At 40.1% G+C, this 25,004-nt stretch overlaps 1 protein-coding gene across 1 annotated transcript in view; it reads right to left on the bottom strand.

The window, feature by feature from the left end:
• The window catches only part of rbm43 (RNA binding motif protein 43), a 240,285-nt gene that overhangs the window by 61,131 nt on the left and 154,150 nt on the right, over positions 1–25,004 (bottom strand). Inside the window, exon 4 of the transcript XR_010001419.1 lies at positions 20,449–20,736. The gene's annotated coding sequence lies outside the window, so the exon portion shown is untranslated. The remainder of the gene's footprint in view (positions 1–20,448; positions 20,737–25,004) is intronic.

Genomic DNA, 25,004 nt, shown 5'->3' with positions numbered 1-25,004 from the left:
TAAAAAGCAAACAAAACCCAAGAATTACATATGAATCATAACAGATGCAAACAAAGGGTGGGACACAATGCAAGTGGGAGATAGGATGGAGAAAGTGTGTTTTTCCCCTCCCTAGTTATAGGTGGAAAAGGGGCCATAAACCATTCCATTGGAAAGGCCCTACATGCTAAGCACATATTAAGTTCAGATGTTTTCCAATAAATGCTCCAAACTCATTTAGCTTGCTGCTCTCACCTGAGCTGAGATGATAATCTGGGGGAAAAGATAAAGCCTTTCTTCTTATTATGTGTCTGGCATCAAGCAGTACAAATAACCTCACCATCACCTGTCTTTTCTTCTTCTGCTCTAGTGTAAAGTGGCAGCAGTATCTGCAAGATGAGAGGCAGTTTCAAATTATGGCATCCCAGCTTCCATTATACACTTGCATTTATTTATCTACTTATTTATATTTAAATTTATACCCATCTTTCCGCAGCAAACATCACTTAGAGTTGTTTAGGTTTTCAAACTACATTTCTGCTTCCATTAAGAACTAAAATGCTGGTGTTCGTTTCTCATCTATTTGTTTTGACAAAACATTCAGTAATCCTTTTTCAAATAATACAAGCACAGTGTGAACTTGTTTAATTATTTCTATAGTACTTTTTACTGTGTAATGTGATATATAATTTACACACGCGCATACTGTATATGAATAGTTAGTTCTTTTGTTGGAGAGTTATTGTCAATACTTTGATGTTATTTATACTGCAAAAGATCTAAAATGTTCCAATCACATCTTAGGTGGGTGGGGGAATATGCATTTGTTGCGGTATTTGCAATAGCCTGGAGAAACATCGTCTAGATGTGGTGAGGGATAATTAGATTACAGGTCAACAAAATAAGAATAACTGTTCATCCTTGATTTGCAAAATGAGTCAGAGTGATATTTGCTCAGATGATAAATCTAAATTTCATGATAATTCCATGAAACTTGAGACATTACCACAGAAGGCCCTAATAGCATGTTCTGGCATTGCAAACCTGGGACATGAGAGAAGCCAGAAATGACTTGGAGTTTCTCAAGTTGCTCCTGACACACAAAAAAATCTATCCTGATAGAGAGCAGGAACACCTTAAATAGTAGGCTTGTGCATTTCGAGTGAATCGCTATCTGTTTCTATTTGCCAGATACCGGAGGCCCCCCATATCCCTTTTCCTGCGCCTCCCAAAAATGAATGCACTACCAAAAGGGCATTTTCATTCCACATCTGGAAAAAACTGTTCGTTTTGGACTATTGGTGGCAATGGGGAACTTACGAGGCTCCCCTTTCCCCTGGGAGACTTTCCTTTCTTCCCTTCAAGGGAGCCTGGATGTCAGCAATGAGGCGAAGAAAGCACCCTATCCAGCCCATTATTTTGGGGGGGGGGGACTTCCCACAGGCTTCTCTTCCATGTCCTTCATTAAGACCTGGATTTAAAAAAGCATCAGAGTTACCACGCATTCTGGATCCTTTCTCTTTTAGAGGAGGAGACTGGGTTTAATGCTTCTTAAAGCTGTTCTACTCTAAAGGAGAGGCAGACACGTGTGCTTTCTCTCCCGGGCCAGCACCAGCAGCATGCTGCATGGCTTTCCAAAGCATTTTAAAGAGGTGTTGTCGAAGGCTTTCATGGCCGGGATCACAGGGTTGTTGTATGTCTTTCGGGCTGTGTGGCCATGTTCCAGAAGTATTCTCTCCTGACGTTTTGCCCACATCTATGCATCCTCTGAAGGCAGAGGAGCCCCAGGGACGGCTAATGACTCTGAACAAAGGATGCCCCCCAGGCAAGAGACAAACCTTTCCAATGCTAATTAGAGTGATTAACTGCAACATTAACTGGCTTCCAACTGACAAAGGACTCTTCTCACACCCTGGACTCTCCACAGATATATCTTTACCTTCCTTGCCTAGTCTCTCCATGCCTCACAACCTCTGAGGATGCCTGCCATAGATGTGGGTGAAATGTCAGGAGAGAATACTTCTGGAACATGGCCACACAGCCCAAAAGACATACAACAACCCTATTTTAAGGAGGCCCAGGGAAGGAAGAGCGATGACCTGGAGCTCAGTGAAGCTATCCTCCCTGGACTACTTTAAAAATCCACTCTCTTGCCTGCAATCTCCTTTGTGCTTGCGATTTTGCTTCCAGTATATCTACTTTCTATTCTAGAGGAGAGGTAGGCTTCCATTTTTTGCTTGCTGGGATTAGGTAAAGGTAAAGGTTTTCCCCTGACATTAAGTCTAGTCGTATCTGACTCTGAGGGTTGGTGCTCATCTCCATTTCTATGCTGAAGAGCTGGCATTGTCCGTAGACACCTCCAAGGTCATGTGGCTGGAATGACTGCATGGAGTGCTGTTACCTTCCTTCCGGAGCAGTACCTATTGATCTACTCAAATGTTTTCAAACTGCTAGCTTGGCAGAAGCTGGGGCTAACAGTGGGAGCTCACCCTGCTCCCTGGATTTGAACTACCAACCTTTCTGTCAGCAAGTTCAGCAGCTCAGCGGTTTAACCCACTGTTTCACCGGGGGCTCCTTGCTCTGATTACTATTATTAATAACAATAATTAATAATATTTTAGAAGTATTTTTTGAAGTAGTGAAAGAGATGGAGAAAAAGAAGCAAAAAGGGTGAAAGCCCCCACACATGCATGAATGCATACACCCAGAGCCGGCCCTAGGTATTTTTCAAGTGTAGGTGAACAGAATTTTGGCACCCCCCCCCCCACCCCACCAAACCAATCACTGAAAAATAAAAGCATTGGATAAGTGAAAATGTTGGATAATAAGGAGGGATTAAGGAAAAGCCTATTAAACATCAAATTACATTAAGATTTTACAAATTAAGCACCAAAACATCATGTTTTACAAGAAATCTAGAGAAAAAGCAGTCTCGACTGCCCCCCCCCCCCCCCCCGTATGTTTTGTGCCCGAAGCGATCGCTTAATTCGCCTCATTGTTGGACCGGCTCTGCATACACCCCACCCACCGTCTCACCAGTCCCCGACTCCCAGTTAGTCCCACTAAATAAAAAGAATCAAGAAAATAAAGGAAAATCAAAAAGATTCATTTGTGATGCCGAATAGGGTAGGAGGAGCCAAGATCGTCCCCCACTTACTTTAGTTGCGGACAGGTTTTTGCATTGGGAGGGCCTTACCGTTATGTGCTCCCAAAGGTACCAAAGGTACCGAAGGTCTTGAAAGAAAACAGATCAGCGCACAACTTCATTCAATAGCCCCTCTTGTTATCACACAATCTTCTCAGAAAGTGCTTTCAACAAGCTGCTCACACTTTCATATTAGCACACTAACTTTTAGAAAACTCTCCCCAGTTCATGCATTTTTCCTCATTGACCATGCATTCTCTTTTTTGAACTGGAAGAGTTGCGCAATTCTGAGATTGGAGTCATTCTCACAAGTTCACCATTGTGCGATATTGTCATTGAATGAGTTTGCAGTTGTGCAGTAAACCACATTAAGATTTTCTAAGTACACAAGCACTGTACCTCCAGATACATTAATAATAATAATAATAATAATAATAATAATAATAATAATAATAATAATTTTATTTATTAAACTTATGCCTCAAGTACCACCTGCCAGCAGCAAAGAACTGGTGGGATCACAAACCTGCAAAAGTATTGGAAAACGAGCACACAAAGATACTGTGGGACTTCCGAATCCAGACTGACAAAGTTCTGGAACACAACACACTAGACATCACAGTTGTGGAAAAGAAAAAGGTTTGGATCATTGATGTCGCCATCCCAGGTGACAGTCGCATTGACAAAAAACAACAGGAAAAACTCAGCCGCTATCAGGACCTCAAGATTGAACTTCAAAGACTCTGGCAGAAACCAGTGCAGGTGGTCCCGGTGGTGATGGGCACACTGGGTGCCATGCCAAAAGATCTCAGCCGGCATTTGGAAACAATAGACATTGACAAAATTACAATCTGTCAACTGCAAAAGGCCACCCTACTGGGATCTGCAGCATCATTCGAAAATACATCACACAGTCCTAGACACTTGGGAGGTGTTCGACTTGTGATTTTGTGATATGAAATCCAGCATGTCTATCTTGTTTGCTGTGTCATACAATAGAATAATAATTTTATTTTAAATAATATATATTTTTTTGTTTGCTATGTCATACAATAAAGTAATGATAATAATAAGCAATTTTGCAGCTCCCAGTCTTGGCGTTATTAGTGTATTCTGCAGAGCAGAGGTATACATAGAAGTGCCAAACCTTGTTTTGAAGTGAAAGGGCTCGCAGAAGCTGAAGGATTTGCAAAAGAGATATCAGAAGTCCTGCAAAATGTAAGCTTATGCAAATCCATATGAAGGTTGGGAATAACCTGCAAATCTGCATATTGCTTGGGGTGAAAGTGGAAAGCAGAGGCGGTCCAACCATAAGGCGAACTAGGCACTTGCCTGTGGTGCCATCGTCCCAGGGGCACCATCGTCCTGGGAGGAAGGCACCACTCTCCACCTCCTTCTCTTTTGGGCCTTCCGGCGGCCACGCTGGGCCTCCCGGTGCCCGTGCTGGGCTTTCCGGCCGGCGCAGACCCACCTTCGCACCACGGGAGCCCACCTTTGGGTCCTTCAGAGATTGTGAGGTCTGTGGGAACTTGGAAGCTAGATATGTGGGGTTTATATATCTGTAGAAGGTCCAGGGTGGGAGAAAGAACTTTTCTTTGAAGCAGGTGTGAATGTTGTAATTAATCACCTTGATTAGCATTTAATGACCCTGTGGCTTCAAGGCCTGGCTTCTTCTTGCCTGGGAGAATCCTTTTTTTGGGAGGTGTTAGCTGTCCCTGATTGTTTACTGTCTGGATTTCTTCTGTTTTCAGAGTGTTGTTCTTTATTTATTGTCCTGATTTTAGAGTTTTTTTAATACTGAGGGCTATCTGAGTTATCTAAATCCACACTGCCCTATATCCCTGTTCAAGGTTTAGTGCTAAATTCGCAAATATAGTAATTCCTACATAACATTACCATGTATTGAACTGCTTTTTCTATTGATTTGTTGTAAAACATGATGTTTTGGTGCTTAATTTGTAAAATCATAATGTAATTTGATGTTTAATAGGCTTTTCCTTTATCTTTCCTTATTATCCAACATTTTCGCTTATCCAACGCTTTTATTTTTCAGTGATTGGTTTGGGGGGGGGCGCCAAAATTCTGTTCGCCTACACTTGAAAAATACCTAGGGCCGGCTCTGGTGGAAAGTTATGAATATTCATCTAAAAGTTCTTTCCATCTGCTTTGCGGAACTGGAATAGGCATAAGCTTTTGGATGGGGAAGTGAAGCACTGAAAGTGATGACCACATCTTGTCCATTATATATTCTCTGAGTGCTCTGCTACACAAGCCCAAAATTCGTGATAGGTTTACCTGAGGCAACCAAACAACTCCTCAGGTGGAAATTGGGGCAAGGAAGGATGCCATCCCAGGTCAGCCCTTGTTTGACCAGGGGTAGCATCTTGTCACCCACCGAGGGAAAACCCAGGGTTGTGGAAGGGGTTAAGGATTCAAACTCAGGAGGAAGCAGGTTAATATAACCCACCTCCTGGGTTTCAGGTAAGTATAGAAGGACCCTTAACCCTGCAGGGTTGACATATTGCATCATTGCCAACAATGGAAAAAATTACTTTCTGCAGTCTGCTAATGGGATAAAAAAGAGCTAACAAAAGACCACTACAAACCGGTCTGAAGTGAGTTTGAGGCCCTAACTACACTGCCATATAATGCAGTTTCATAATGCAGTTTAACTGCATTGTACTGCATCATATGGCAGTGCAGATGGGGTTTGAGATGACACCATGTCTAAATAAATATTCAAGATGTATGTAAACCATCAATATGAATTTCCCAGACAAAGCATGTTAAATACAGAAAATAGAAACTTTTAGGACATGGTCTGTTTAGAGTCATGTGATCTCTAGATGCTGATGGACCTCACTTTTCAACAATTCTCAACAGCAGGTGATGGATGGTGGGACTTGCATTCCAAAAACATATGGAGGGATGAATGATTTCCACATGCACCATATGATCACGAAAGTAAGCAAGCCATTTGCTAGATGTTTTGCCTACATTTCATAGCTTTCGACATAAGGCAATAATGAGAAAACATTATTAAAAGCACATTTATGCATACAAATATCTCATTATGATGCAGGGCCACAGGAAATACTGTGTTCCCTTCATTTGAATAAAACCTTTCTGTCTCTCTATGCTGTGAACTGCTAATGATGGAAGTCAAAGTGGGAAAGGTTGTTGCTAGAGGTGAAAAATAGAAAACAGAAGTTTGTCCTGATTACTGATATTTTCCTCAAAATTTCTGAAGTAAATAGCAATGCCAAAGATACTCATCTACTTTGGAACATATGGGCTTAGAGATATGGGGCAGACCAGAGAAAGCAATCAATAATTTCATCACATTTTTGTTGTCTGTTTCCTTCTTCCAGGAGGTAAAGACTTTTCTATTTTAAATTGTCTTTGCCTCTAAACCAAGGTATTGAGCTGTTTGGTTCCTGGTGCTTTCTTATTGTAGCTATATTTTTGATTGTGTGTCTTAATTGGTACTCTGTGTTTGAATATTTCAGTGTTATTTTTGTTTATTATATTATAACATAGTCATTATAGGCACCATTTATTGGCAGAAAGGGAACTCATTCATTTAATATATAAAAATAAACAAATAAGCCTTCAAACCTCAGTATAGGTGATGAAATAGCACAAAAACTGTGAAATCTGAATCCACTATATCAATTGAAGACATGTGTCACAAAGTGAGCTCCACTCAAAAGACCACTGGGTTACGTTGATGAATGACATACTCTTATCCTCAAAAAAATCCAGTAATAGATTCACTATAGGGTTGCCATAAGTTAAAAAAGACTTGAAGACACACAACAACAACAACAACAACAACAACAACAACAAATGTGAAACAAACATCTTAGTTATCTACCAGAGAGGAATGCCCAGCAGGACCCGCTAGCAATTGTTGATATCCATCATCCTCTGGTGCCTGAAAATTTCCAATTTACTTTATGGTAGAGCCAGCTCTGGGATAGTGTATTTCAAATTGGCCATTTCAAAAGATTTTATTGAATATACAGTGAGGGAGGGCTGTGCAAGTTGCCTTGAAATAGACTTGTCATTCCATTAACATAACCAGACGAAGGTTTCCTTTCATCTAAGCTTCACATAAGTTTCCTCCATGAGTCTAAGCCAAGTATTTTCCCTAAAACTGTTTCTTGCAGGTAAATCTCCATTCTGCTCCATAACTCCATCCTTCAGCATCAAAATCTAAAAATCTATAAATAAATAAATAAAACTCAAATCACATTTTAAATACCTGCACACATGTAGCTTTTTTTTTTTGGCTTTTTGGCTCTGACATTAAGTTTGACAGAAATAGATCTCAATCTAACATCCTTTCAGCATAGCATAAATATCAGCTTGTAGACCCATTCTACATCATGTCATATATCACCTGCATGATGTATTGTAAAGCCCTGATGGTAAAGCTATTACATGCCTCATAGTGAATAGATACAATTGGAGAAGATTTGCCAATAGACACACAATGGTGTCATGAGTCCTGGGATATGGAGGAGCCCTCTGGGAATCTCACCACTTTTAAATGGATGTCTGAATGGGAAACAGGGTGTTGCCAGACACCTTCTTTACCTGTTTACTTTGAAACATGGAATGGCCCAGAAAGAAAGAGGCCATAAAGTACATCAACACGCATAAGGGACACTACGGTATGTGCAGAGCTGGCCCTAGGTAATTTTCAAGTGTAGGTGAACAGAATTTTGGCGCGCCCCCCCTCCCCAAACCAATCACTGAAAAATAAAAGCGTTGGATAAGTGAAAATGTTGGATAATAAGGAGGGATTAAGGAAAAGTCTATTAAACATCAAATTACATTAAGATTTTACAAAGTAAGCACCAAAACTTCATGTTTTAGAACAAATCAACAGAAAAAGCAGTTCAATACATGGTAATGTTATGTAGGAATTACTATATTTGCGAATGTAGCACCAAACATTGAACAGGGATATAGGGCAGTGTGGACTTAGATAACCCAGATAGCCCCCAGTATTAAAAAAACTCTAAAATCAGGACAATAAATAAAGAACAACACTCTGAAAACAGGAGAAATCCAGACTGTAAACAATCAGGGACATCTAACACCTCCCAAAAAAAGATTCTCCCAGGCAAGAAGAAGCCAGGCCTTGAAGCCACAGGGCCATTAAATGCTAATCAAGGTGATTAATTACAACATTCACACCTGCTTCAAAGAAGAGTTCTTTCTCCCACTCTGGACCTTCTACAGATATATAAACCCCACTTACATAGCTTCCAAGTTCCCACAGAACTCACAATCACTGAAGGCCCCAAAGGTGGGCCCGCGTGGTGCAAAGGTGGGTTTGCGCCGGCTGGAAGGCCCAGCGTGGGCGGCGGGAGGCCCAAAGGAGGAGGCGGGAGGTGGCACCATCCTGCCGGGACGATGGCGCCACAGGCAAGTGCCTAGTTCACCTTACGGTTGGACCGCCTCTGGGTATGTGTCCATGTTTTCCTTACAAAATTCCTGCTGGTTTAGGCTGAGTCACACGTAATTGGGAGTAAATTCCACTGAACCAAGTCAGACTTATGCCTCAATAGACAAATTTAGAATAGGCACCTCATTCTTCGGATGTATTCAATCTCTTATTGATCTTTTCTCTAAACCTGTGAATCTGTCTTTCAGTATGAATGTGTGAGATCTTAAAATATTTTCCAGTGTAGCTTCTAACTTTGTCCAGGTGGGAAACATGCTGTTTAGCATGGAGAAATACAACATCTGTGATATGCCCACATGAAGAAGCAACAAATGGGTCTTAAATTACAGCTACTGTAATTTGTTTTTTGCTTTCAATGGGCTTAGACCCATTCCACTCAGCTGTATAAATCCCACCCTCATCTTATACTTGAGTCAATAAGTTTTCCCAGTTTTTTTGTGGTAAAATTAGGTGCCCCAGCTTATATTCAGGTTGGCTTATACTCGAGTATATATGGTAAATGTTTCTTCAGAAAGGGGAAGATATAATGTTTGCTGGTTCCTGCTCCCCTCAATCCCTTTCTAGATTATAGTCCCACATTATCCCACATATTTAGTAACAGAACTGATACCTGACAACATCCAAGCCGCCCCCAGATCAATGGTTCCGATTGACATCCAATGCAGTCCAATTAACTTAAACACATTGAACTGTGTGTAGCCTCCACTTAAACAACTATACAGAAAGCTTTGGTGTGAGTAATATGGATTCCACATTTCTGCAGCTTTTCTCATTACTTATACTGTACCTAGAGGGGACATTCATAACACTGATGGATAACAGAGAAATAAACCTGGGAGCTATAGATTTCATCTTCCTCCAAGGTCAGGTTCCTATTGATCAGCACATATTTCTGAAAATCTGGATGGTTTTTAAAGGGCCAGTGCTACTCCTCTGTCAACAATATTAACTCTCTGGATAATTTACTATCTGAAAAAAACTATTTTTGGCATATTATGAGTCTTTTTGTCAGGTAGTTAACTGCACCGGGCGCTAGTTAACTAGGATCTGAATGGCATTGTGACAGATTTGGCAAGTGACTGACGTTCTGCAAGTCAGACCTGGCTGCCCCAGCCGGAAGAACTGTGATTAGTCTTGAGTTGGCAGCTGTCTTCATCAAGATGCCAGCTGCTGACAGCAAAAAATGAGGAATGGGAATGACAAAAATGTTTTTTTAAAAAAAAAATCCTACTTGCGTCTGCTTTATAGGCAGCATTAAATTTTTAGATTCTTCACTTCTTGAGGCCATAGCTTAATATAAAGATGGGGGAAAGCAGTGCTGTGCACAAATCCTGACCACCAAGAAGCCATGTTTTCCTTGTAAAACATTGGTGTTTGCTTGTAAATGTCATTGTTATAGCACCCAGCGTCATGATAGTACAGCTTGCACCCTACTTATTCACAGGTAGGAATATTTCCTTTTCTGGAATGACAATTCCCAGAATTTCTTGTCCAAGGATTTTGGAAAATATTATATTTTAAGAAACAGTTTTAAGCTCTTAAATCGTATACACACATATGTACATTGGGAACACAATGTACATGTGAGAAAGCAGAGCCATGGAGAAAGCAGAGCTATAAAAACAATATGAGCTGTGGAGATTAGCCTCAAATTTTACAGAGGTATAGAAAGTTGTTTATTTCCTGTCCTTTTGTCAGCATTGGGGGTGGATCCACGCTTGCAAAAAAAATGACTCAACTCAATCCTGGTGCTGTTGGAAAACATGACATTCCTCTATTTTCAAAGCAATGTTTTTTTGTTTTTTTGTTTTTTAAAACACTCCTTTTTACAATGCAGTTTGAGGGGAGGAATTTTTTTTACACATATGGATTGTGGCACCAATAGCGTGGAATTGGGAAAGTGGGATGTGTTACATTTTTGAAAGTACAGTAGAGTCTCACTTATCCAACACTTGCTTATCCAACGTTCTGGATTATCCAACGCATTTTTGGAGTCAATGTTTTCAATATATCGTGATATTTTGGTGCTAAATTCATAAATACAGTAATTATTACATAGCATTACTGCGTATTGAATTACTTTTTCTGCCAAATTTGTTATCTAATATGATGTTTTGGTGCTTCATTTGTAAAATCATAACCTAATTTGATGTTTAATAGGCTTTTCCTTAATGCCTTCTTATTATCCAACATATTCGTTATCCAACATTCTGCCAGCCCGTTTATGTTGGATAAGTGAGACTCTACTGTATTAGTTATTTTATTAAATATTATTTAAATGGGTGAGCATGATAATAACTGCAGCCCCAGTGGTGCAGTAGGTTAAACCCCTAATGCTGGCAGGACTGATGACTTGAAGATTGGGTTGCTGGCCTGAAGGTTGCCAGTTCGAATCCAACCCAAGGAGAGTGCAGATAAGCTCCCTCTATCAGCTCCAGCTCCATGCGGGGACATGAGAGAAGCCCTCCACAAAGATGGCAAAAACATCAAAAACATCTGGGTGTCCCTTAGGCAATGTCCTTGCAGACAGCCAATTCTATCACACCACATTGATGTTATTGAGCATAATTCCAGGATATACTGGTATAGTTTGCTATGCAAACATTGAGCAAGGTCAAAATAAAATCATGCTAAATATGATATAAATAAGTGAGGAAATGCATGTGCTGTGGCAAATGCAAAAGGATATAAATTTTTTAAATCCACGATAAATGAATGTCTTCTAGTTTAGCCCACAGTGAGTCTTTTCTCCTGTTTCATATTAATAATAATAATAATAATAATAATAATAATAATAATAATAATAATAATAATAAAACTTTATTTATACCCCACCACCATCTCCCCCTGGGGACTCGGGGCAGCTTACACAGGACAAAGGCCCAAACAACATAAGGACAAAATAAACAACAGCATGATATAATCACAATATAAAAGATAAAAACAGTAATACAATATAAAACAAGAATATTATAACAGTTAAAAACCAGTCAACTAAAATAGCAATACAAAGATTAAAAAAAATGAGTTTACACACATAAATGGTAAGGACATAATAAATACAAGATAGGTGGTGTTGCCTTGAGAAGGACATAGCCAATATAGACATTTCAAAATATATTTTATCATAAAATGTGAGTATTCTAATGCAATTTCAGCCTTTTATCAGAGAATCACATTGCAGCGATCAGAGAAGTACAGAACAGGACACTCTGCGTGAAAGGTGCAGATGATGCCTGATTTTACTAGAATTTCCAAAGAATAAATTCCTGAAATAAATGTAATAAGCATCACAAAACATATGTTTGCAGGCCTCCATAGCAAACAGGTGGACTCAGTCAGGCAAGTAGTAGTTGCTGATTCCCAGCTGGGAGTTAATACAAAGATAACATCTTCTCCATCAAGGGTGGAAATAGAGCTTTAACTCTTCACTTATTTTGTTCTCTGCTGTAAGAATGAAACATTTCAAGAGTTTTATGCCCAAATGATTACAAGAGCGTTTGCACATTTTTTCCACGTATCTACACTTTTAATGGAAATGTTGTGCAAACAACAATGTCTTGTGAACAGTGTCTTTCATTGAAAATAATTTTGAACAAAAACTCCCAAAATTGAAAATGCCTTCCAACAGTTCACCATTTTTTCAGGGGGGTGCTGCAGATAGCCTTTCTGGTTGAAGATGAAAAAATGTCAAGTATTCTTTCCCTTCTAATGGGCCTCTGGCTTTCCAGATGTTTTGGATGTCAATTCCTACAAACTCTTACTGTAGGCTGATGGGAATGACAAGCCAAAACATCTGGAGATTCTGGTGAACCCAACCAATGAGCTACATGGTTAAGCTGACATATGAATTCAGACTTCAACATAATTATCTTGTTGAGCAGATTGCAAGTAAAAAGGTTGCAATGACTTGTTTACTTTCTCTCATTGACTGACAAAAGGAACATCAGCAATTCTATCTGGCTGAGATTTTGTAAGGATATGTAAGAGATTGTAATCTTGCGATCTTGTCTTTGACTATCTTTTCAGGGGGGGGAATCATACATTCCATATTGTTCATTGACTTTTGGAAGATTAAAAACAGCTGCAGATGAAGAGCAGCCTAGAAGGGAAAAAAACATAGTTTTCATCTTGAAGATAGCCTTTGCTCACTAGTTGAAATCCTGCATCAATATTTAGCAGAGCTCATGCTTAGGAGGAACTTTTATCTTATCTGTCTTGGATAGAATAAACTATGTATAAACATAAATAAAAGATCTAGAAACCCAAGGCAACGTCTCCTTTGTAGTTCTACCACAATCCATAAAACTGAAAGATAAAGAATAACTGAAAGGAGATGCTGCAACATGCACAAAACAATCTACCTCTGCAGTTATTTTATACTTGTATCACAAACTAAGAACCAGTGCAGTGTAATGGTTTGGGTCTTGGACTAGGACTCTCGAAATCCAGATTCTGAGTTTCTGCTAAATCACACTCTTATTCTCACAGGAAGGCAATTTCAAACCTCCTCTGAATAATTTTTGCCAAGAAAGTCCTATGACAGAGCTGCCAAAGTCAGAATCAATTCGAAACAATATAACAGTAACAAATGATAACGTATCATAAAATTAATCAAACTAAAATAAAAACAGTTATGTTGATGAACTTGTGCAGGTTTATTAAATAGCTGAAAAAATTATGGGATAATGCCTGTGTATGGCCAACTATATTTGCTTCCCTCATGAAATAATAATGTAAGGCAAGAAGACACACAGAATCAGAGCCTTTAATAGATGATGATGATGATGATGATTACTATTATTATTATTATTATTATTATTATTATTATTATTATTTCATATCAAAAGCATTGCATAAATTACTATAAAAATGATAAAAATAGAAGGAGCACAAGTGGCTAAATATTTTGAGCAAAAACGGGCAACAGCGACAGCATTGTCTGTAGCCTCAAACAATTCTTCCTCTGTACATGAGGTAGGACATTGCAGACAAGCATACAGATGCGGAGTTGTCTGTTCTGCTCCACAGTTGCACAGGTGGGGGATTCTTTTAGGTAGTGCCATTTTGCCAGGTTGTCTTTTTCATAGATACATTTCTGCCATAAGACTGCTGGAACAGGGCCTATGCTATAATGTGGAATAGTGAAGGATGCAACCAATGACAGCTGTTGAGCACAAAGCATTCAAAGGAAATTGTTTCTTATTATTATTTGCTGTATCATCTGTTGTATATCTAGAATACTAGGTGGCGCAATGGGTTACACCCTTGTGCCGGCTGGACTGCTGACCTAAAGGTTGGGTTGCTGACCTGAAGGTTGCCAGTTTGAATCCACGAGACAGGGTGAGCTCCCATCTTTCAGCTCTGGCTTGCGGGAACATGAGAGAAGCCTCCCAGCAGGATGGTAACACATCCGGGCATCCCCTGGGCAACGTCTCTGTAGATGGCCAATTCTCTCACATCAAGAAGCAACTTGCAGTATGGTTTTTTTTAACACAATAAAAAGAAATCTAGCTCAGTGGGAGCTTATGGCTTCCATGTCAGTGGCTTAATGAATCCACTCCGGGCTTTAGTCTGAACATTAAAGGATTTATCCAAGGTGCTGAAATCTATTCCCCCAATGGGTTTAGAATCTCAGATAGGACTAAAATCCAAAGTTGTTTCACTTCCTTGCTGACATAGGGACCGCAAGCCACCATTGGTCTGGCACACTGTCACTTTCAGAAGAAAGTGTATAGTCTCCTCTCTCAATTTCTCAACAATGTATAGCCCATTAGTTCTTAGGATAAGATGGAGAAACTTGTAGCCTTTGGATTTTGTTGAACTCCTGTCCCCATCAGTCCTTCATCCAAAGAAATGTGGATTATATATGTGATTCCAATGGAATTTGTAATACAAAGCTTTCATGTTTACTCACATGGTATTTGGTGGGACTTATACAATAGTAAATGTTTGGAGGATTTCAACCTTTGTCGTTGCTGCTGTTGTTGTTGTGTGCCTTCAATTCATTTCTGACTTATGATGACCCTAAAGCAAACCTAAGGTAAAGGTTTAAGTTAAGTCCAGTCGTGACCGACTCTGGGGGTTGGTGCTCATCTCCATTTCTAAGCCGAAGAGCCGGCGTTGTCTGTAGACACCTCCAAGGTCATGTGGCCGGCATGACTGCATGGAGCGCAAACCTATCATGATATAAATCCACTTCTCAGAATGAAGTACTGAGTGTTCCCAGAAAGTATGCAGAATTGCTGTTTACCATATACTGTATACTGTCATCTTGTTTTCCTTAGCCAAGGAATGCCACAGACTTTTGGTAGACTGTGCAATTCTTCCTGAGAAAAATCTGTTAGAGCAAATACATCAACACATAAGTATTCTTTTGTTCAAGAAAAGCTGGAGAATGTTCTAAAGTAGGAGTCCAAACTGTTACTAAAACGGGTGAGAAGTAACTCTGGGCAAGAAGCTGAGTTAGAGGCATGCTGAACTTCATGTTATGTTTCTAACATTAGCACATCAACCCCAAAGGAAAAAGGAGGAAGTTGCATGATATAATGAAGACTGACAGCCTCCAAGTCGGAGGCTAACTAAATCTTCAAGGATATCCTTCCAGCACGGATTGCATCATGGCAAAATTTCCAATGCAGCAAACCTTGAGAGGAGTCAGTGGAGCATGTCACAAGAGGAAGAAGAAACAATGTTGTTCTGGCCTAACTGCATGTATCAGGGGCTGTTTGTGTCCCCCTCATTTCTTTGGTCTCCAGAGGAACACAGAGGAAATCACCAAGTGTTAGAAGAGAACACAAAATAACAGTTCTGGAGGATAGCAGGTTTTGAAATCCCATACCTACTGTTATCACTTTTGTTTATTACTACCCTCCAAGCTACCTGGAAATATCAATGGCAACACATGTGTTATTTTAAAATTATTTTGACATTTAAGGTATTTGGCAATGGCATGTGTCATTTATTTTTCCGAAAAGCAGCAGTTTTCCACTTATAGGAGAGAGATTGGGCAAGAAGGCTTAACTTGTGGTAGAAATATTTCCTGTCATTCAGCATTGATTTATGTTGAAGTGTGTGTATGTATGGTCAACCACGCTGTTGCCTTGTGAAGAGTTTGACCTTGTTAAGCGTAAGGAATTATGAAAGATGCGCTCATCCCATTGACAAGATGTTGAGATGAAAATGCATTCAGAGGCTATTGTGCTGAAGGTGAGAAGCAGGCAAGGCCCTTGAAGCGCAAGTTCTTTTGTGCCCCTGCTCCATCTGTTTCCATAACAAGGAGGAGCATCATTTTAAAATGTATGTATAAAATTCTCCCTCCAGCTCCCCTTAATAACTGTGTCTTTCAGAAGCAAAGCAGGGTCAAATATGTGACCTTGTTCCATTGTGAGGAAGCAACCAGTTAGAGAAGAAACCTGCTGTGTTGCATCTTTTTTCCTATCTTGTTTTATTTCCTCCATTCTCTGAATACTTACACATGATGAGAAGAGTACGCAACAAGCTTTGGTAATGTGGACCATAAAAGGATGAAGAATGACAGGCGACAGAGAATAAAACAACATTTATTTTTATTTCGTGTCAAAAGCATTGTACGACAAATACATTTCAAAATGATGGGGGGGGGGAAAGGAAATCACAAGCAACTAAATAGTTTTGGACCAAAAGCGGGCAACAGCAACTGCATTGTCCGTAGCTTTAAACAACAACTCCTCCGTACATGAGGCAGGGCATTGTGGGCAAGCATACATATGCGGAGTTGTTTGTTCTGCTCCACAGTCACACAAGGTGGAGGATTCCTCCAGGTAGTGCCACCTTGCCAAGTTGTCTTTTGATCTGTCCACTCCGCTTCTCAGTCTGTTTAGGGACTTCCAAGTTGCCCATTCTTGGTTTGCCCCTGGAGGAAGACCCTCATGGGGGGTCATCCAGTTAGAATTGCCAGGTTTAGCTGCCCAGAGAGACACCCTTGCTGCTGCTGGAGGAACATCAAGAGGAGTGGTGGTTCTCATGAAGCCCTTCCATGATTTGAGTCTGGTGGGAGGAGGCTGATAGTCATGCAGTGGGTGGCTTTCACAATGTTCGACCTTTTTTCTCCCACCGTTAGCAGCAACTTCCCATCGCACGTCAGGAGGGGCAATGCCAGCTAACTTGTAGAGTTTATCAACCGGTGTAGGTTTAAGGCATCCTGTGATGATTCTGCATGTTTCGTTCAGTGCTATGTCCACCTGCTTTGCATGGGCAGACTTTTGCCAGACAGGACAGGCGTACTCCGCAGTTGAGAAAGACAAGGGTTTTTTTCTGTTGTTTTTTTTTAAATAAAGCAACAGAAAAAAATACATTGAAATTAGAACTAAGTAAAAAAAAATGAGTTTATTGAATAACAAAAATTGCTGATGGAAGGTGTGTAGGTTGGTTTCCCAGTTCTATAGGTTGCTGGACCTATACCATCTATGTCCATTTCAATCTGTTCTCAGGCCTAATGAGATAGTAACAGTTTTGGTCACTGTGATGGATGGTCTTTTCTGGGAATTGGATAAGGTAAATATGTCCCTATTGCTTCTACTGAATCTCTCAGGTGTTTTGTGCCATTGTCAACCATGGTATCCTTCTGGGTTGCTTCACAGGGAAGGGTCTGTGATGCACAGTTTGAAGGTGACTAAGTCCTTTTTTGGAGGCATAAACTCAGAAAGTAATGCCAATGGATTCAGTGCCTTATCCATTGGCTTATGGAATTACTCTGGGTTTCACTTTGTCTGCCATGCTATAACAACAACAACTACTACTAGTACTACTACTACTACTACTTTAGTTTTGTACCCCGCCTCCATCTCCCCAAAGGGACTCGGGGTGGCTTACATGGGGATGAGCCCAATCAACATAGTTAAAATAACACACTGAAATACATAAAACAATATCATAAAACAGAATAAAACAACATTACAACAGAGTATAAGGCAACCATTGAACCAACAACCAATGAACCTGAAATAACAATCAGTTTCTGGGCATGGGTGCACGGACTGGTGCAAATCAATTTTGAGGATAGAGCCGATGAATAACGTGCATAAGTCAAATGGCAAAATTAGGGATGGAGAGCAATGTAACAAGGAGCATAATATCTTTGTGTAGAGGACAGTGGTATAGTGCTAGGCTGAGATGATATGTCCTAGCTGGGGCCAAGTTATCTAGGGGATTGTCTAGTCAATTGAACATATATGAGAAACCACAGGCAGAAGTGATCAGCCATTTGGGACTTTAGGGCCATTACCACATTGACAATATTCATAATAATAATAATAATAATAATAATAATAATAATAATAATGACAAAATCAAGCAATACCTGATCCAAAAGTACTGGCTGAACACCAGAAAAATTGAAGAAGCTTTGAAAATCGTGAAAGAACAAATTACAGCAACAGCCAGAAAAATGGAAAGATATGAAGCCAGAATCATTCAGTACAAACAAAATCAACTGTTTCAATCAGACCAAAGGCGGTTCTACCAGAGTCTGAACCAAACAACAGACACAGTAACCATAAAGCCAGGGAAAACTGCAACAACAAAGTTCTGGAAAGAACTTTGGGGAAATAAAAAGAACTACAACAAAAACGCTGGGTGGATAAAGGAGTTTGAAGGAAAATTCTCACAGAACAAAATGGAACAGATTAAAATAACAACTGAAATGATCAGTAAACAAGTGCAAAAAGTCAAAAACTGGACATCGCCTGGTAGTGATCAACTTCATAGATTTTGGCTCAAACATCTGATTAGTTTACATGGAAAAAATGGCCCAACAATTCAATGAGATGCTGCAGAAAGGAAGTATCAGTGAATGGCTAACAACTGGAAGAACATACCTGATACAAAAGGATCCAGCAAAAGGAGCAGCACCAGGAAACTACAGGCCAATAACGTGTCTGCCCACTATGTTTAAACTACTGACTGGCATCATAGCTGACAGAATTCAAGACTATCTTGAAGAAAAAAACATCTTGCCAGATGAACAGAAAGGCAACAAACGGAAAAGCTGGGGCACAAAAGACCAGTTATTGATTGACAAAATGATTCTGGAGAACTATAAGAGCCGAAAAGCTAATCTTCACATGACGTGGATTGACTACAAAAAGGCCTTTGACTCACTCCCACACAGCTGGATCATCAAGTGCCTGGACGCCATCGGGATTAGTAAAAACGTTGGCACCTTCATTGAAAACATGATGGAGCACTGGAAAACTGAACTGTTTGTTGGAAATGAAAGCTATGTACTTGTCAACATCAGAAGAGGAATTTTCCAGGGAGATTCATTGTTCCCTCTGCTTTTCATTATTGCCATGATCCCTCTGTCAACAATCTTACAAAAAACAAATCTCGGCTATCAAACATCTAAGAAATCTCACAAAATTTCACATCTGATGTACATGGATGACCTGAAGCTATATGGGAAAACGGACACTGAAATCCAGTCTCTGACCAACACTGTCCGAATTTTTAGCACGGATATCAACATGGAGTTTGGTTTGGACAAATGTTCGACAGTGGCATTGAAGAAGGGAAAAATCATTGAAAGTGAGGGCATAAATATGCCTAATGGCCAAACAATAAAGTGCCACCAGCCGGAGGCCTATAAATATTTGGGCATACTATAGTTGGACAACATCAAGCATGAACATGTGAAAACTGTGGTCAGCAAAGAATACACACAAAGGGTCAGAAAAATTCTCAAAAGCAAGCTCAATGGAGGCAACACCATCAAGGCCATAAACACCTGGGCCATACCTGTCATAAGATATACTGCTGGCATCATAAACCGGACACAGGCAGACCTGGACAATTTGGACAGAAAAACAAGAAAACTCATGACCATCCATCATTCACTGCACCCTCGCAGTGATGTTGACCAGCTATATCTGCCTAGAAGATCAGGGGGCAGAGGACTCCTACAAGTAAAACAAGCAGTCAAAGAAGAAGAACATGCCCTGGCAGAATATGTAAAGCAAAGTGAAGAACCTGCTTTGATTGAAGTCAAAAATCAGAAACTCCTCAAAGCACAGCAGACAAAAAACCAGTACAAGAAAACTGCACTACAAACTAGAGCTGACAGCTGGCACAACAAAATATTGCATGGAAAGTTCCTTGACAAAATTGAAGGAAAAGCTGATAAGGAGAAGACCTGGCTATGGCTCACGAATGGGACCCTGAAGAAGGAGACAGAAGGCCTGATCCTTGCAGCCCAGGAGCAAGCCATCAGAATAAATGCAATTAAGGCCAAGATCGAAAAATCAGCTGATGACCCAAAATGCAGACTGTGCAAGGAAACCAACGAAACCATTGATCATATCCTCAGCTGCTGTAAGAAAATCACACAGACAGACTACAAACAGAGGCACAACTATGTGGCCCAAATGATTCATTGGAACTTATGCCTCAAGTACCACCTCCCAGCAGTAAAGAACTGCTGGGATCACAAACCTGCAAAAGTCTTGGAAAATGAGCACGCAAAGATACTGTGGGACTTTCGAATCCAGACTGACAAAGTTCTGGAACACAACACACCAGACATCTTGTTTGCTGTGTCATACAATAAAATAATAATAATAATAATAATAATAATAATAATAATAATAATAATAATAATAATTTTAAAAAATCTTTATTTAGACCCCACCTTTCTCCTTAAACAGGACCCTAAGCGGCTCACAACATTATATAAAAGACAATACAAAATATATACATATGTAAAACAACAACCTATGAAAACAAATTTACAATAATAAATTCATATATTTAAAAACATTTGTCTGCCAGCCCCTCCTCCTTCCTCCTCCTCTGACCCTCCTTCGCCTACCTGCTGCCGAGAGGCGGGCCCAGGCCGGGCCGTGGAGGTGGGCCTAGGCCATGGAGGCGGGCCAGGCCGTGGAGGGCGCTGTGGGCGGAGTACCAGGAGGGAGGCCCAGGCATGGCCTTCCTTTCCTTCTGCTGCTTTGTCCCCACCGCCTCCACCTATTCCGGGAGGGAGGAGGTCAGAGGGCGCAAAGAGGGCGTGGGAGCCAAGGAGGGGGATGGAGGCAGGCTGAGCCCTTCCAAATCATGGTGTCTTCGGCACCCGCCTAGTTCGCCTAACGGTTGAACCACCCTGTCAGGAATGGAAAAGTAGAGATATTGAGAGCCATTGAACAGTTTTGCTCATCCAGCCACTCTAACAGATGGATTACAAAGCAGCATCATGTGATAAATACAGCCAAAGACACTGTTATTCTGCTGAAATTCCATTTTCCAGTCTTGCGTGATAACGTCCTGGGACTAGTAACAGAGAGCATACAACTTCTAGCCCATTTCTTGGCACAATTTAAAATGTTGGTTGTGACCTATAAAATCCTATATGTCCAGGCAACCTGAAGTCCAGGCAACCTGAAGGACCACCAACTCTGATATGAAGATGAACATAATGGGAGATCTTTCGGAGAAACTTCTATCCTGTCTCCTTCTCAAATGTGTCTGGTGAAAACCTATGAGGTGACATTTCCTAGCATCTCCTCAGAATTACTTTTTAAAGTGTTTATATATATAAAAAAATTACATACTGCCTTCGAGCACCACCATGGTTAATACCTTCTAGTGGGTTTTTTTCCCTTAGTGAAAACAATATATATTATGCCAGGTTTTCAGTGGGATAAATTTGTCTATAATTGTGCTGTCTTTTGTTTGTTTCTACAGTTTCATTTTTCTTGTATTTTGTGTTATTATTATAAGCCACCTTGTGGGCACTTATGGAGAGAATTTTTACTTGCTACAGTGGGCAGATCTTCCATCAAAGCTCCAGGTCATATTCTTAATATTGTGCATTTTGTTTTGTTGTTTGGTTTTGTATTTTTTTAAAAAAAGAAAGATGGAGCTGTTGTGTTGTTTCCTAGCTTTCTATAATCTTTTCTCCAGAGCAATTTTGTCAGCTTGGCTATTTAAATTTTCTGCTGACATTTAGCCAATCCAGGAAGGGGGTTGCCAGAAGCTAAATGATCAGAGTCATCTGGTTTACTATAGATTAATCAGTCAATTAAAGCTCGTCAGACAAAATGTCAAGCTCAGAAAAACAGCTGCTTTTGATCATTTCAAAATAACTCATAGGCTCCAATGGTTTTGATACTAACAGGTGTCAAATTGTGCTTGAAGATAATTAATAAGCCGCATATAAACGGACACTGGCCTTCATACAACATTCAAGACAACCAAAATCCCCCATCTTTCAGATAAGTGGGAGTTTACATCATAGCCCGAAGCGCTCTTTAATGGCTTAATTGGGGAGAGAACACTGTTGTAATTGAATCAAGTACAGGGGAGGAAGTAAATTCCCCAAAGCCTCACAGCTTTCAATGTAACAAATCCCACACTTATAACACATGGTAAGTGGAAATGATACTGTTTGTTACAATTTAGTGTTGTTACTTGATGACAGTTGTATCATCCATAGAACAAAATAGATACGGACAAGCATAGTCATTAGACCCTTTGTAACCAGTCAAACTTGATTTACAGCTCCTACTCATCTTAGGTCAATACCTGGTTTTGAAATAATTTTATTTTCCATGCTTCAAAAATTAGAAATAAATACCATGGCTCAAAAATGGCTTTGTTCTGAATCTGCACCTATAACATTGTTTAAACCTGTGACATTTTTGTGAATTGCAATTCACACCTTGCTGTTCTTAGATATTGGCCATTCATAAAGTATTAATCCCGTATGATGTATTATTATTATTTCATTTATATGTCCCCTCTCCTCAGAACAAAACTCAAGACGACTCACGAAAGAATAATAGAATCAGGGCCATCTAGTCCAATTACCTGCAAATGCAGGAAAAGCACAACCAAAGTACCCCTGACAGATGGCCATCCAGCCTCTGTTTAAAAGCATCCAAGGAAGGAACCTCCACCACACTCCGGGGCAGAGAGTTCCACTGTTGAACAGCTCTCATAGTTAGCAAGTTCTTCCTAATGTTCAGGTGGAATCTCCTTTCTTGCAATTTGAATCCATTTCTCCGAATCCTAGTATCCAGGGCAGCAGAAAACAAGCCTGCTCCCTCTTCCTTAAGACATTCTTTCACATAGTTATACATGGCTATCATGTCTCCTCTCAACCTTTTCTTATGTAGGATAAACATGCCCAGCTCTTTAAAACGCTCCTCATAGGGATTCATGGTCTCCAGACATTTGATCATTTTAGTTGCCCTCCTCTGGACACCTTCCAGTTTGTCAATATCTCTCGTGAATTATGATGCCCAGAATTAATGGACACAGTATTCCAGTGAGGCCTGACCAAAGCAAAATAGAGAGGCACCATTACCCAATCATATAATTTAAATGCAATTAAAATAATTGCACATAAAATGAATTTTAGATTAGAGGATGCCAGTCTAGCCTCCCATAGAAGGGGATTAGAAAGGGTGGAAAATGCTACTGAGAAGGCTCTTGCTTGGAATAAGAAATCTTATTTGAAATGTTTAAAATCCCATTTGATGTAGAAAGTACTACCTGTGCAATATTTCAAAATGGTAATAGTGGGCTGGACTAGCACCGTGGGTTAAACTGCCAGCTATAGAAGATCCTATCAATTGGAAGGTTGGCAGTTCAAGCCTGGGTTGGGGTGAGTTTCCGCCATCTGCCCAGCTTCTGCTCACCTAGCAGTTCGAAAACAACAATATAAGTAGATAAATAGGTATCGCTTTGGCGGGGAGGTAAAAGGCACCCTGAAAAACATGCCAGCAAAAATCCGACCATGGATGACAGGCCACTCAGCGTGGAAAATGAAAAAACAGCTCCTCTGCATGGCCGAGTCAAGCACACCCGAATGCTGGAGATGAAAAGAGGGAAGCCTTAGCTCTGTTTATGTACTGTCTGTCTTTGTCAATTGTATAACGACATTGAATGTTTGCCATATATATACCTGTATCTGTAATTGCTCTGAGTCCCCTCGAGGAGACAGAGTGGAATATAAAGTATATTATTATTATTATTATTATTATTATTATTATTATTATTATTATTATTTAATGTTTTAATTACATTGTTTAATTATTATATGTTGTTGTTGTTATTTATTATTTTCAGTCCCTCTGTACTCTTTGTTTCTTATTCCAAAGTCAAAGTCTACTTGGATGAGATCCTATTCAACCCTGGTTGGGAGCGAGGGGGCAAATGCTCTCAGCAGACAAAAGCACAAGGGATATCTTATGACTAGCACACACAGACATACACACAGCAATCACTGTCTGCTTGGGTTAAAATGGCTTTGTGGTAGTCATTCTGCAGCCTTTGAAAACTTCTGTATACAGAGATACTGCATACCTTCTTGCACAGCACACAAGCACTAAAGATTCACCCACTGGCAAAGGCTGAAGCAGGAGTTGCATCTTGTGAATCGAAAAGCAACCCTACTCTGCCCACATCAAGTCATGCATTTCCCATTTCTAACATGGAAGGGTGAGAAGACCCAAAACCATGATCTGTCGCTAACCTTGAAGAATATGTCTAGGCTATTCTATGCTCCCTGAAACATTGCCCAAGAGACAATACTACTGCACTATATGATACACGTTATTCAGATCTAAATATTTTGAGTGTGAGAGATGAAACAGCAAAGATTTTTTGCCTCAGCCTAGTTAGGACCTGCTGCGATTCCCAAAACTTTTAGAGAATGCATGTGGTAGCTTAATTTTTTTACCTGTTCCCTTTTCTTACCCTTTTCCCTTGGGCCTTGTGCCCATTAAATTGTATGCCACAGTTTGAAGCTGTAAATTGCCAAGAGAACATATTATAGCAGTGGTTCTCAACCTGTAAGTCCCCAGATGTTTTGGCCTTCAACTTGCAGAAATCCTAACAGTAAACTGGCTGGGATTTCTGAGAGATGTACGCCAAAACACTTGGGGACCTACAGGTTGAGAACCACTGTGTTACAGAAAAACAAGATATGCATGAAGTAGACAATTTATTTATTAATGAATAGCCTTTACACACATTCAATCTTCAAATGTCACCACAGTGGAATACTGCTTAGATGAAAATGATCATATATAAGAACCACAAATCCATACTAAAACACTGAAACAATGCCAAAACAACATCAAATATATTACTCACCCATTTACATGAATTAGTAAGAATAAGACATCTTACTAATGTCATCTCATCAGCTTCTTGAAATGTCTCCCTAAAAGCAATAAGGGGGGAAGTATAGCATCCATCCTTCTTGCTGTTGTGTACCCACAAGTGTTTGTGCTTTATTATGGCAACCCTTTGCCTTTCTTTGAAGCTGAGTGTGACATAGTCAATCATTTGGTTACTATGAATGACTAGAGATTTGAACCCTGTTCTCCAGAGTTGCCATCCACAAATTCTACAGTGATTTCT

The sequence above is a fragment of the Anolis carolinensis genome, chromosome 1 (assembly GCF_035594765.1).
Source record: "Anolis carolinensis isolate JA03-04 chromosome 1, rAnoCar3.1.pri, whole genome shotgun sequence".
Lineage (NCBI taxonomy): Eukaryota > Metazoa > Chordata > Lepidosauria > Squamata > Dactyloidae > Anolis > Anolis carolinensis.
This window is presented reverse-complemented; position numbering and strand designations above follow the sequence as displayed.